This window comes from Acanthopagrus latus, chromosome 17 (genome assembly GCF_904848185.1).
Source record: "Acanthopagrus latus isolate v.2019 chromosome 17, fAcaLat1.1, whole genome shotgun sequence".
Lineage (NCBI taxonomy): Eukaryota > Metazoa > Chordata > Actinopteri > Spariformes > Sparidae > Acanthopagrus > Acanthopagrus latus.
In genome coordinates this window covers 29,174,513-29,184,435 of record NC_051055.1, presented here as the reverse complement: position 1 = coordinate 29,184,435, position 9,923 = coordinate 29,174,513, and the positions used below count along the sequence as shown (strand labels likewise).

The 9,923-nt window shown below is 42.5% G+C and overlaps 1 long non-coding RNA gene across 1 annotated transcript; it reads right to left on the bottom strand.

Moving 5' to 3' along the window:
- Nucleotides 1–4,325: 4,325 nt before the first annotated feature.
- LOC119006224 lies at nucleotides 4,326–9,164 on the bottom strand. Its single transcript, XR_005070721.1, has 4 exons — nucleotides 7,336–9,164; nucleotides 6,061–6,828; nucleotides 4,956–5,565; nucleotides 4,326–4,505 (listed from the first exon to the last, which is right to left on the bottom strand). It is a non-coding gene; the product is annotated as an uncharacterized LOC119006224 (long non-coding RNA).
- Nucleotides 9,165–9,923: the final 759 nt, after the last annotated feature.

Genomic DNA, 9,923 nt, shown 5'->3' with positions numbered 1-9,923 from the left:
ACTGTGGAGATGGGTCTGGTTATGAGGTTCTGCTAAAATCCTGAATCTGATTCCAACCCTAGAGAGACAGTAAAAATCATGTAGCCTTTGATCATGTTACACTCGGAGCCGTTTATCCGTCTAAACTGTTCAGATGTGAGTTGCAGAGTTTTGAAGAGATCAATAAAGATGTCTGCTTTTTCCTCAACACCGTATATAATAAGAACTAGATGGCTCTCAGTTTGCAGTGTGCAAAGCAACAAAATGCATTAACTCAGACGCCCACCGAATTTGACGCAGTGCAGAAGGAAGCGTGCATCTGCTCATGGACGAGAGGCTCGTGGCAGCATGGGGATGAAACATCGACGGCTTCCTCACCGACTGAGGTTTAACAAGAGACGGGGAGCAGCCCGGTAATAAATGGGCACAGGGGGTAAATTTGTAGTACTGAAGAGTAACAAACGTCCAAAAGTCCAGTGATGCTTCTCTAAAGTCGTTGCGGACCGTGATGGATGTGCAGTGGTGGGACATCTGGAAAAAAGTATGCAATGCAAAGGAGGAAGCAGACTTTTTGCCCGCCCTGGTCGTAGCTTCCATCGCTCGTTGTGCGGTTGTGTCATGTCCACAAGAGGTCGACTGTCAGGAAAAACACACACTGGGTCATTTGAATTGTTTGAGCTGACGGATGCCGACATTTTTCCTGCTCAGGATCGTCTTCACAGATCCCTCTGGTTGTATGAAACATAACCTGTCCTGACAAAAAAACAACTTTGAGAGAAGTCAGTTTAGTTTAAATTCTTTCCAACTCCACAGACGGCCTTGGTTTTGGATGTCTGCTCTCACCTCCAGTCTGTTTGCCTTCATGCTTTTTCTTTCTAAGGCGTACTCGTCTGTTGCTGCCGCTCGTGAAGAGAGCTCTGACAGGCACACATGTTTAAATCCAGAGGGAAGGTCTCTTTGGATGGGTGACTTTTGCATTTGAGGCTGGGATGCATTCACCGTGCAAATGTTTTTGCAACAGATGAATGCTTGAATAGCTCGGCATACTTTGGCAGCAGCCTTGGAGGTATGTTTGCTCCTGTTTGCTGGGTTTGCTGGGGCTGAAAAGCAAAAAAAAAACAATTTAGCTGTGACAAAAACCCAACGGAGCATTGATGTTTTAAACCACCACGGTGTACCTAAAGGCCTTTAAGGCACATGGAGCATTTGAAATGTTTTTCAGAAAAAATCTTACTACGTGCCCTGAGATTTATTTGGAGGGCGCGCACACACATCAGTGCGTCCACTCAGTTGCATAGAGCAGACCAGCAACAGCGAGATCAGGCCAACAGTTTGTGTTCAGAAACGTTTTACCTGGTTTGGGAATCCTGAACTTTCATCATGAACTGCTCATCCGTCTGTTCTTGTGAGGACCATCTTCAGTTTTTATACTTTGAGAGTGACATCGAGGTCACAGTTTGAGGTATCAGACCAGGGACGGTTCTCTTTGTATATGCGGGTTTAAACGCTGTTCTGCAAATTCACACCCGTTCACACTGCTGCTGCACACAGATCCAAAATACTGCCTTCTCTCTAAGGTGGGATCTTCGTGCACGGTGTGTAGCAGCTTCGTACTCTTCTCCTCATGCCTGTATATTACTTTCCACTCTTCGTTGTCATTGCAGAAACCATACTGAGTAATTCAAACACATCTGACACGGACAATCTGCTGTTGTGTGCTGCAAATGTGGTCGACATCCTGATCTGATTCTCTGGATACTGTCCAGAGTTCACATGTTAAAGAGTCTCATTCAACACTTTGATACTGCAGGGTGTAATAAACAACTTGATAAGCAGTCTCTTTGGTCCATGAGATGGGATTTATTCATTTTGATTCATTGTGCTGAAGTGTTAAACGTTTTGGAGGATTTAATAAAACACCTGCCAGAATAAAAACTGTGGTGTATATTTCACTCCCAGAGAGAGAGTCTTACCTCAACAACAACTGTACCCGCTCAGTGGTTGTTGAAGAGGTATATGCAATTAGGGATTTTCCTCGCAACGCTGAGATTGTCTTTTCACACCATAAGCAGATTTTCAGGATGCTGTGAGTTCTGCATTTTGGCTCCCAGTAGGCGACGCCGGATCAGGGGCTCAACCTCACGTTCAATTTTAATTAATCCTCCTCCATTCGCCCGTGGTCCTCCTGATTAGAGCGGGGCAGCCTTGCGCTTCCTGTTTTCCCCGAAGCAGAACGGGGGAGCATCTGCCAGGGAGGAAGCGGCTCGTGTCGGCCGAGAGGACAGAGGCCACAGTTGATGCGCAGGAAGGTGCAAAAGGTTGTTAGGCTTTGCATGAGTCAGCACGGTGCAAAGTTAATCGGGTCTGGCTGGAATATATTTGAGGCAGCCTTTCGCATGCAAGCAACTTTTGTAGAAACGGAAAATAATTTGCCAATTGAATAAATCTGATGTATTCTTTATGTTGACCCTGCATTTTAAATGTTGTTTTTTTATATGTATTAAACAAACAGAGTGCAGACAGCTCGTCGATAACTGTACGAGGACAGGAACTAGTAGCCTGAAGCTAAACTGGCTATCTACATACGGAACTGCCTTTTTGGGAGGAATCCCAGCGAATTCCTGAGGGGGTTAATTAGATTTGGTCCCTCAGGCCCTCAGGTCAGCACCGTCTGACATATACAATCGGAAAACAACCCCAATTAGGATGAAGGAATCATGAAGCCTGACCTTTGGCCCCGAGGAGAAGCCGCCGATAAAAATCCTTAAACTGCAGCGCTGACGCAGAAAGACAAGTGAATTCAACAGAAAAGAGTTCATACGTATTCAACCCACAGCTCTATGATTTAGGAAAAATTATTTAAAATATCAGTTATAAAACTGTATACGAGTTCTGTGGCATTAAAATGTACATATGAGCCTAATTTGCCTCCTTGCTGGATCTTTATGAATTTGTGCAATTTGTTCGGGAGCAGTTGCTGCATGATTAGGCAGGAACGTGACCAGATTCTCAACAGCATGTGGTTCGCTTTGCTCGACAAAAAAAAATAAAAATAAACAGCTGACATCCATCGTGTCCATATGCGTGTGAGGAGAATAATTTGCGGGCTGGTTACCTCCGAGTGCCCTCCTCTGTTTTCATTTCTGTTGGCGCGTGGACGTGCGTGGAAAACAAAGGACATTCAGTTTCAATTCTGAGTATGTTTTGGAAGAAAGAGTTTTGAAGGGGAAAAGGATTTTTATATGTTGTAACAAGCTGCATTCAATATTTTCAGTGGAGTTTTAAGCCTCTTAGCTAATTATTTTGTCGCTTTATGTATATTCAGCATCCACGGTTAATAGTAATCCAGTTATATCTGGTGGAAAAGACTCTGCTGTTGGCAGGAGATCAAAAATTGATGGATGGACGTCGTGTGAAATTTTTGAAGGTCCACAAAACATTTCTGGAGCTTCACAGCGAAACAGCGTTGCAACATTCTCTACTAGTCACTGAGGATGAGACACAAAATGGCTTCGTGCGGCTCGTCCGATGAAACACTCTAGAAATCTCTAGACGCCCCGAGATGTGAAATAATGTGAAAAATCTTCACTGTAAATGCTAAAATTAAACATTAAGGCTGTACACTATGCTGGGTGCTTACTGTAAAAATCAGCCATTTTTATGTTTTTGTTTTTTTCACAAACTGGCGAATACCAAGACTGATGTGCGGATGAAACGGAGATACCAGCAGTGTGACACTATTGGCTGACAGATCTTGTCAGAAGCTGGAATCATGTTTTACTCTGCATTTTCCTACAAGCTCTGTGGATGTAGTTGTGCAACTTAAATGATTTTGTCTTCTTTAAAATGTTATTTCATCAGTTATTGACTGTAAATCACATAAATTACTTTAATGCAGTTTATTTGGGGGGCTGAAGTCTCTTGTCTGCATTAGAATTAAGGATTGAAATTTGAATGTTTGTAAACTTCGTTGTGTCAGGATGCGAAAAACAACAAAAAGACTCATCAGAACTCTTCACTGGAACCAGAATCAAACTCCTTGACCATAACTCGACCCACTGCATCTGTTAACGTGCAGGAAAACTCTGCCACAGTGCTGACTGGCTGATATGATACGTTAATTTAATGTCTGAATCAGCAAAGCAACCCTGGCTTCTGTCCAGCATGCACCTCAGCAGTGTGAGCCAACAGGAAGTGCTTGGAGGAGGAGGAGGAGGAGGAGGAGGAGGAGGAGAGGTGGAGGAGGAGGAGGAGAGGTGGAGGAGGAGAGGTGGAGGAGGAGGAGGAGGTGGAGGAGGAGGAGGAGAGGTGGAGGAGGAGAGGTGGAGGAGGAGAGGTGGAGGAGGAGGAGGAGGAGAGGTGGAGGGAATGAAGGTGCTCATCCTCCTTTTTGTTCCAGCTGCTGAATGTATCCGGTCATCCTGCTGCCGTCCGCGGGCCGGGCCTGTTGTTATCAACCGTGAATGTTACGCAGGGATTATTGTCCTTCAGCAGATCTGGTCAATCCTGTCCTGTTATTTTTTTTTCTAATAATGAGAGAAAACGAGAGAGAGAAAACAAACAGTCAGCTCTTTTCCTCGAAACCAATATGACATAAAGAAATGTGAGCTGCAGTGTTGCATAATGTTTGGCGTCTTTGTTTCGACCGAGGCTGTTAAACTATAAATATTGGATTTTTGCTTCACTCAGTCTCTTTGTATACGGCAACTAATGAACTGTGATCCGGAACACATTGTTCTCGCATCTTAAAGGTCGGCAGTGTGTATTTTTAAATCCCCTCTCTGCCCCCCGTTAAATGTTTTTTCTATTAAACATTCGCCAGCATGCCTCAAAGCTTCTGACCATTAAACCTCCGTAAACCCTCCGGATGTAAATCTCCGGTCTTTATGAATGGAAGCCGTGATGGACCATCAACTGGTTTTAAAAGGTCGCGCTAATGCTTTTCCACAGACCAAAGCATACAAGCACAAACAGACCTGCTTCAGATTTTTTTTTTTTTTTAAATCCGCGTTGAGGTCTCAGCTGTTGTGTCCTGTAATGAGAGTCCAGTTAATGCTGAGCGCTCAAGTATTCTGTAGGGTTAAAGTATTGGCACCGCTATAAAGAGTGTCGCTTAAGCTACGCGGCTCGAGCTCATTTAATTTTCAAGTGTCAGCAATTTCAGCGCGACCCCCTCTTCTAAAAATATGAAATTTAAAGGGACAGGAGCAGCACACCGCAGCGCAAATCTCATGTTGGCTAATCCCTCAAGAGCGGACTTGGAGACGGATCAACACGTGACAGATCAACCAATCAGGGAAATTATGAATGTGTGCCGCCAGCTTGTGTTTGTGAATCGTAGGGGCTTTCATTTCATTTCAGTGTGCGTGATACGAGGGGTTTTCTCTCTCTCTGTCTGCTTAAAATAAATATTAATCCCTTCAACGTCGCAGCACATGTGTGCATCCACCGAAGGCACAGATGCACAGCGGCCAGAGATTAGATGCCAGGAACCATGAATGACTTTGTTTCTGCTGCCAGTTTCTGACCAGATTCGTTGATGATTTTTCTCGTCGGCACGTGACGAAGAAGCCAACAGGGGAAGGCCTGGAGTGGACAACACACACACACACACACACACACACACACTGTACAGATGGCAGTGTTGGATTCTATCCTCACGGTCACGCTTCTCATCCGAACGCACAGGATCATGTTTTTGTTTACTATGGTTTACTATTGTTTGATAGAACCTCACCTGTGATTGGTTGCCTACATCACACCTGCCTGACAGGTGACGATGGCTTCAGGTGTCTGGATTGATAATCATAATATCAACTTAGCACTGAAATTGTCATGTATTTCCAGTTTTTTTTCCTTTGGCCAGTAGATTCGTTTATCTTTATTTTTTTCTTTGTTTCTTTGTAAGAACGAGCAGGAAAATCATGAAGATGCTGAAACTCATTTTTACAGTATTCATAACATTTTGAATTTCCACTTCTTTCTTCTTTCTTTCCAAGGTTATGATTTAAGTAGCTAAGGAGTGAAACGTCCGTTTGTCAAACTCAACACCAACTGGAATGGAGATGAAATAGTATTTACCACTTTGCACCGGGAAAAGAAGAGGTGTCCACTGGGGTGCCATGTTTCCACTGCTACCAATTAGAAGTCAGTGAGTACTTGTAACTGGTGCAGAAACATTTGGGAACACATGAGAATTAACGCTTTTTATTGGTACCTCCCAACTGAAGACAAAAAAAAAGTACAGGTGTTGTCAGGTGTTGGTGGGTTTTCTGTCAAGGTTAATTTCTAAGGACTTCCAAAAAGAAATGTTTCCAAAACCACCGTCGTACAGATGCAGTTGGTTGGGTTGAGGCACTAAAACTACATCATTGGTTGGGTTGAAATAACTACTGTAACTTTAGTTGCATGTAACTTTATATATATACATGAATTAACTTAACATTGTCAGTAAGTTTATAGACCTCGTCACTGAATTTGTCACTTCCTCATACTTTTCCTAGCTTCGTCCTTCGCTGCCATAATGATACTACAGCCAACAGAAAATGTAAATATATGACGACTTATGTGGCTGTTTTCCTGCAGAGGACAGACTGTTAATTTTGTCCAGTTTTGAAAATCTGGATGCAGGTTCCCACTCACAGCTAACATAGTTATTATAGAAACATAACCATGAAGTACTCACTCCAGACCTCTAGATATATTGCTGTTAACTTTAGTGTGTGTGTGTGTGTGTGTGTGTGTGTGTGTGTGTGTGTGGTAAGTAAAGCCATTTATGCTGCAAAGTGGCAGGAACTTGCTTCAGTGCCTACAGGACATCGGGCATTTCCACATCGGGAGAAAATCCTCCTGTGGAAATACATTTAAAATGGTATTTAGTCAATTATTTATTTATACACATACACACTTATACGCAGCTGGACTCTGCTTTTTAAGAGCCAAGCACATTAAAAAAAATGCAGCAAATCCAAATAAATTTACATATTATTTACTTTCCCCTTGGACATAATTGTCTGAATTTAATTTGTTGGAGAGGTGAAGAGCAGAATTGCTTCACTGCATTTTTCCCAAATGTAGTTTCAAAGTGAAGCAGTCTGCATTCAAACATACAGGAAGCAAACTGAGGAGATGACTGCCATCTTGACAGTAAACGTTATCTGTGGTTATTATGAAAGAGATCTAGACATCAGACACAAACTGATTTCACCCTCCTGCCTTTTATAAGTCTGTCAGTGTAGTAAGGAGTTAATTAACTATATTAGATAAGCTGCAACAAGGTAAAAATGGAGATTGAAGAATATAAGTGCAGTCACAAATGTGCCTTGGAATTAAAATAAAAAAACACAGGACCCTCACTTCGGCTTAAAAAACACCTCGGCGTGCCAAACTCCAGAGGCATGAGGAGAAAAAGAACTGGCACCTTTCAGGCACAGATCCACCAGCTCGCTCTGAATTAAAACAAACGCCCACACTGACAGAATCTGGGGAAGAACATTAAAGACAGTCTTGTTTTTTTTAAAAATCTGATGGGGAATAATTAAAAAAAAAAATAAAAAGGTTCCACCCATTTAACTGGAAACTATAAAGTAAGTGTCAATACTCTATAGGCATGAAACACTTCTTCATGCCGTCTCTCGAGGTTATCGATTTAAAGAAGAGTATAAATCACATCTCGGTGTTTTAAAGTGATCAGGTGCTTGTGTGCAGTTTGTTTTATGCGTGTGAAGCCGTAAATAATAACGCCATGAGCAGCAGACTCGTCACCACCATCCCTTTTTTTTTTTTTTTTTTTAAGAAGATAAATCACTTTTTCATTTTGGCACAAGGCAGCAACAGAGAGGAACGAGACACTGATTAATGGTGTAGATGGAAGGGAAACATATTGGATGTAAAGCTTAGATACGTTGACCCCCTGAAGCGTGAATGCTAAAGAGGACGACAGGATCAATGTGCAGCACCGTAAACACAGCCAGCACGTTGTTCATCACATCCCTGTTTTCCTGTATTTTGCTTGTATTTTGCTTAGTTTTCTGTTTGTCTTTTTCTAGTTACACGGACGATGGTCCGACTGTCGAGAGCAAAATATCTCAACCCCTGAACTGGCAGAGATATCGATAAAATTCAAAGGTTACACCCTGAAACGAGTATCATGCTGCATGTAGGATAGGTTAGCGTGCAGTGCTAGAGGAAGCTAAGGGAGTTTCTGAGTGGAATCCAAATTAGTTGCCAATATGTCCAGTCTATTGTTGAATTGTCTAAATATAACAATAGGCCTGATAAATCATACAAAATGGAGCCTCATGATTGCGTCAGAATCCCTCCAATCAAGCAAGTCCAGAACCTGTTTCTTACAATCTTTTGAAGACTGAGCTCCTCATCGTTGCTCGGTGCGTCTCAGGCTTTTCTGATGCCAACTTTGCTAAAAGTGTTTCACCGTGCCTTGGATGGACGGGTTTACATTGGAGTAAGTTTACGACCGTTGGTGGGAAACCGGGACGAAATTTTAGACATTTTTGGCCATGAGGGGGCAGCAGAAACAAAGCAAAGTAAATAGTTTACGATAAAGAAATTTTGTTGACTTTTAAAACACAAGTAATTTTATCAGAATTTGTCTGGAAGCAATTCAACACTGGACGTAACTTTGAATAATTTCACCTGACCTCCTAACCTTAATTCAAATCAGTGTCTGAAACCAAACCCCCATAGAAGTACCGGTGATTCAGAGGTGTGTGTGTGTGTGTGTGTGTGTGTGTTTTAGTATATTGTCTGTTGTGTGTCCTCTTCTTGTTCCCATCTGTGTTTTTGTTTTCTTTTTTTTCGTTCCACAGTGACTTTTTGACCGGGAGGACTCGGGGATCTCCTCTGGGCGAACTCGCCTACGTTGTTATAATGAGTTTTGGTCAAACTCATTTCAGATTCAGGGGAAGTTCCTCTTAACCCAGAATAAAAACACATTTTGACAATAAAAAAAAAAAACCACTATCTGTTCACTTTCAACTTCCTCTTGGTTGTACCTCGATTCACCCGGCGGCAGCGCTCACCTCAGTTTGTCTGAATGTTCCTACAGAGCCGCTGGTCACATTTTTCCAAATAAAGCATCCTGGGGTCACTTTGCACAGTGTATTCCCATAAAAAGAACAAAGTACTGCGGCATTAAAAACTAACCTGTTTTCCACCAGAACAGATATGAGATGATCTTCCGGGTACACAGTCTCCGCTCAGAATCAAAGGCTTTAATTTTGATCTAATCTGTTTGGATGAGTAAAAGAATTTAAAAGGCTTGCTGATGTCTGCTGCTCTCGGACAAACTGCTCACAGGACAGAACAAACTGTCCCGTTCAGAAATAATCCGATTTGCGTATTGAAGACATAAAGTGGTCGGATGCTGCTGCTGAGGGTCGAAGGTTTTACTGTTCGACACTTCAGTCGATCTCCTCCACCTCTTCTGGAGCTGAAGAGTCTCCTGGCAGAGCGACCCGGCTCTTCCACTCCGTCTCCATCCTCCATCTGCCACTTCGTGGTGATGGGCTGGTGCTGGTCTTTCAAAACTGAGGTCCAGATCTCCTGGCAGAAGCAAATACAGCAGCTCACAAGGATTACTTAGTATTGATTGTTCAGAGATGGTTTTGTCTGGATGTTCATAAACAGAATCAGAATAAAATGTTGTACAATCAATTAAATTGGTGTTCAACAGATGTTTAAACACCTCTACAATATGTGTCATGTCACATCCATATTAAATGTGTTTGATCGGACTTTAATGTCAGGAGTGAGAAGGAGTGATCGTGAAACCACTGGATATTTTTGACAAGGCATCAGGACATTTTCCAGTCATGTTTGTGGCTACAAAACTGGGTATTTCCAGCCAAAGAATGTGTTTTGTACCTAAACTTAACCAGATAATAAGCAAAGATCTTCACAACAAACACTTGAAAACTCAAGAA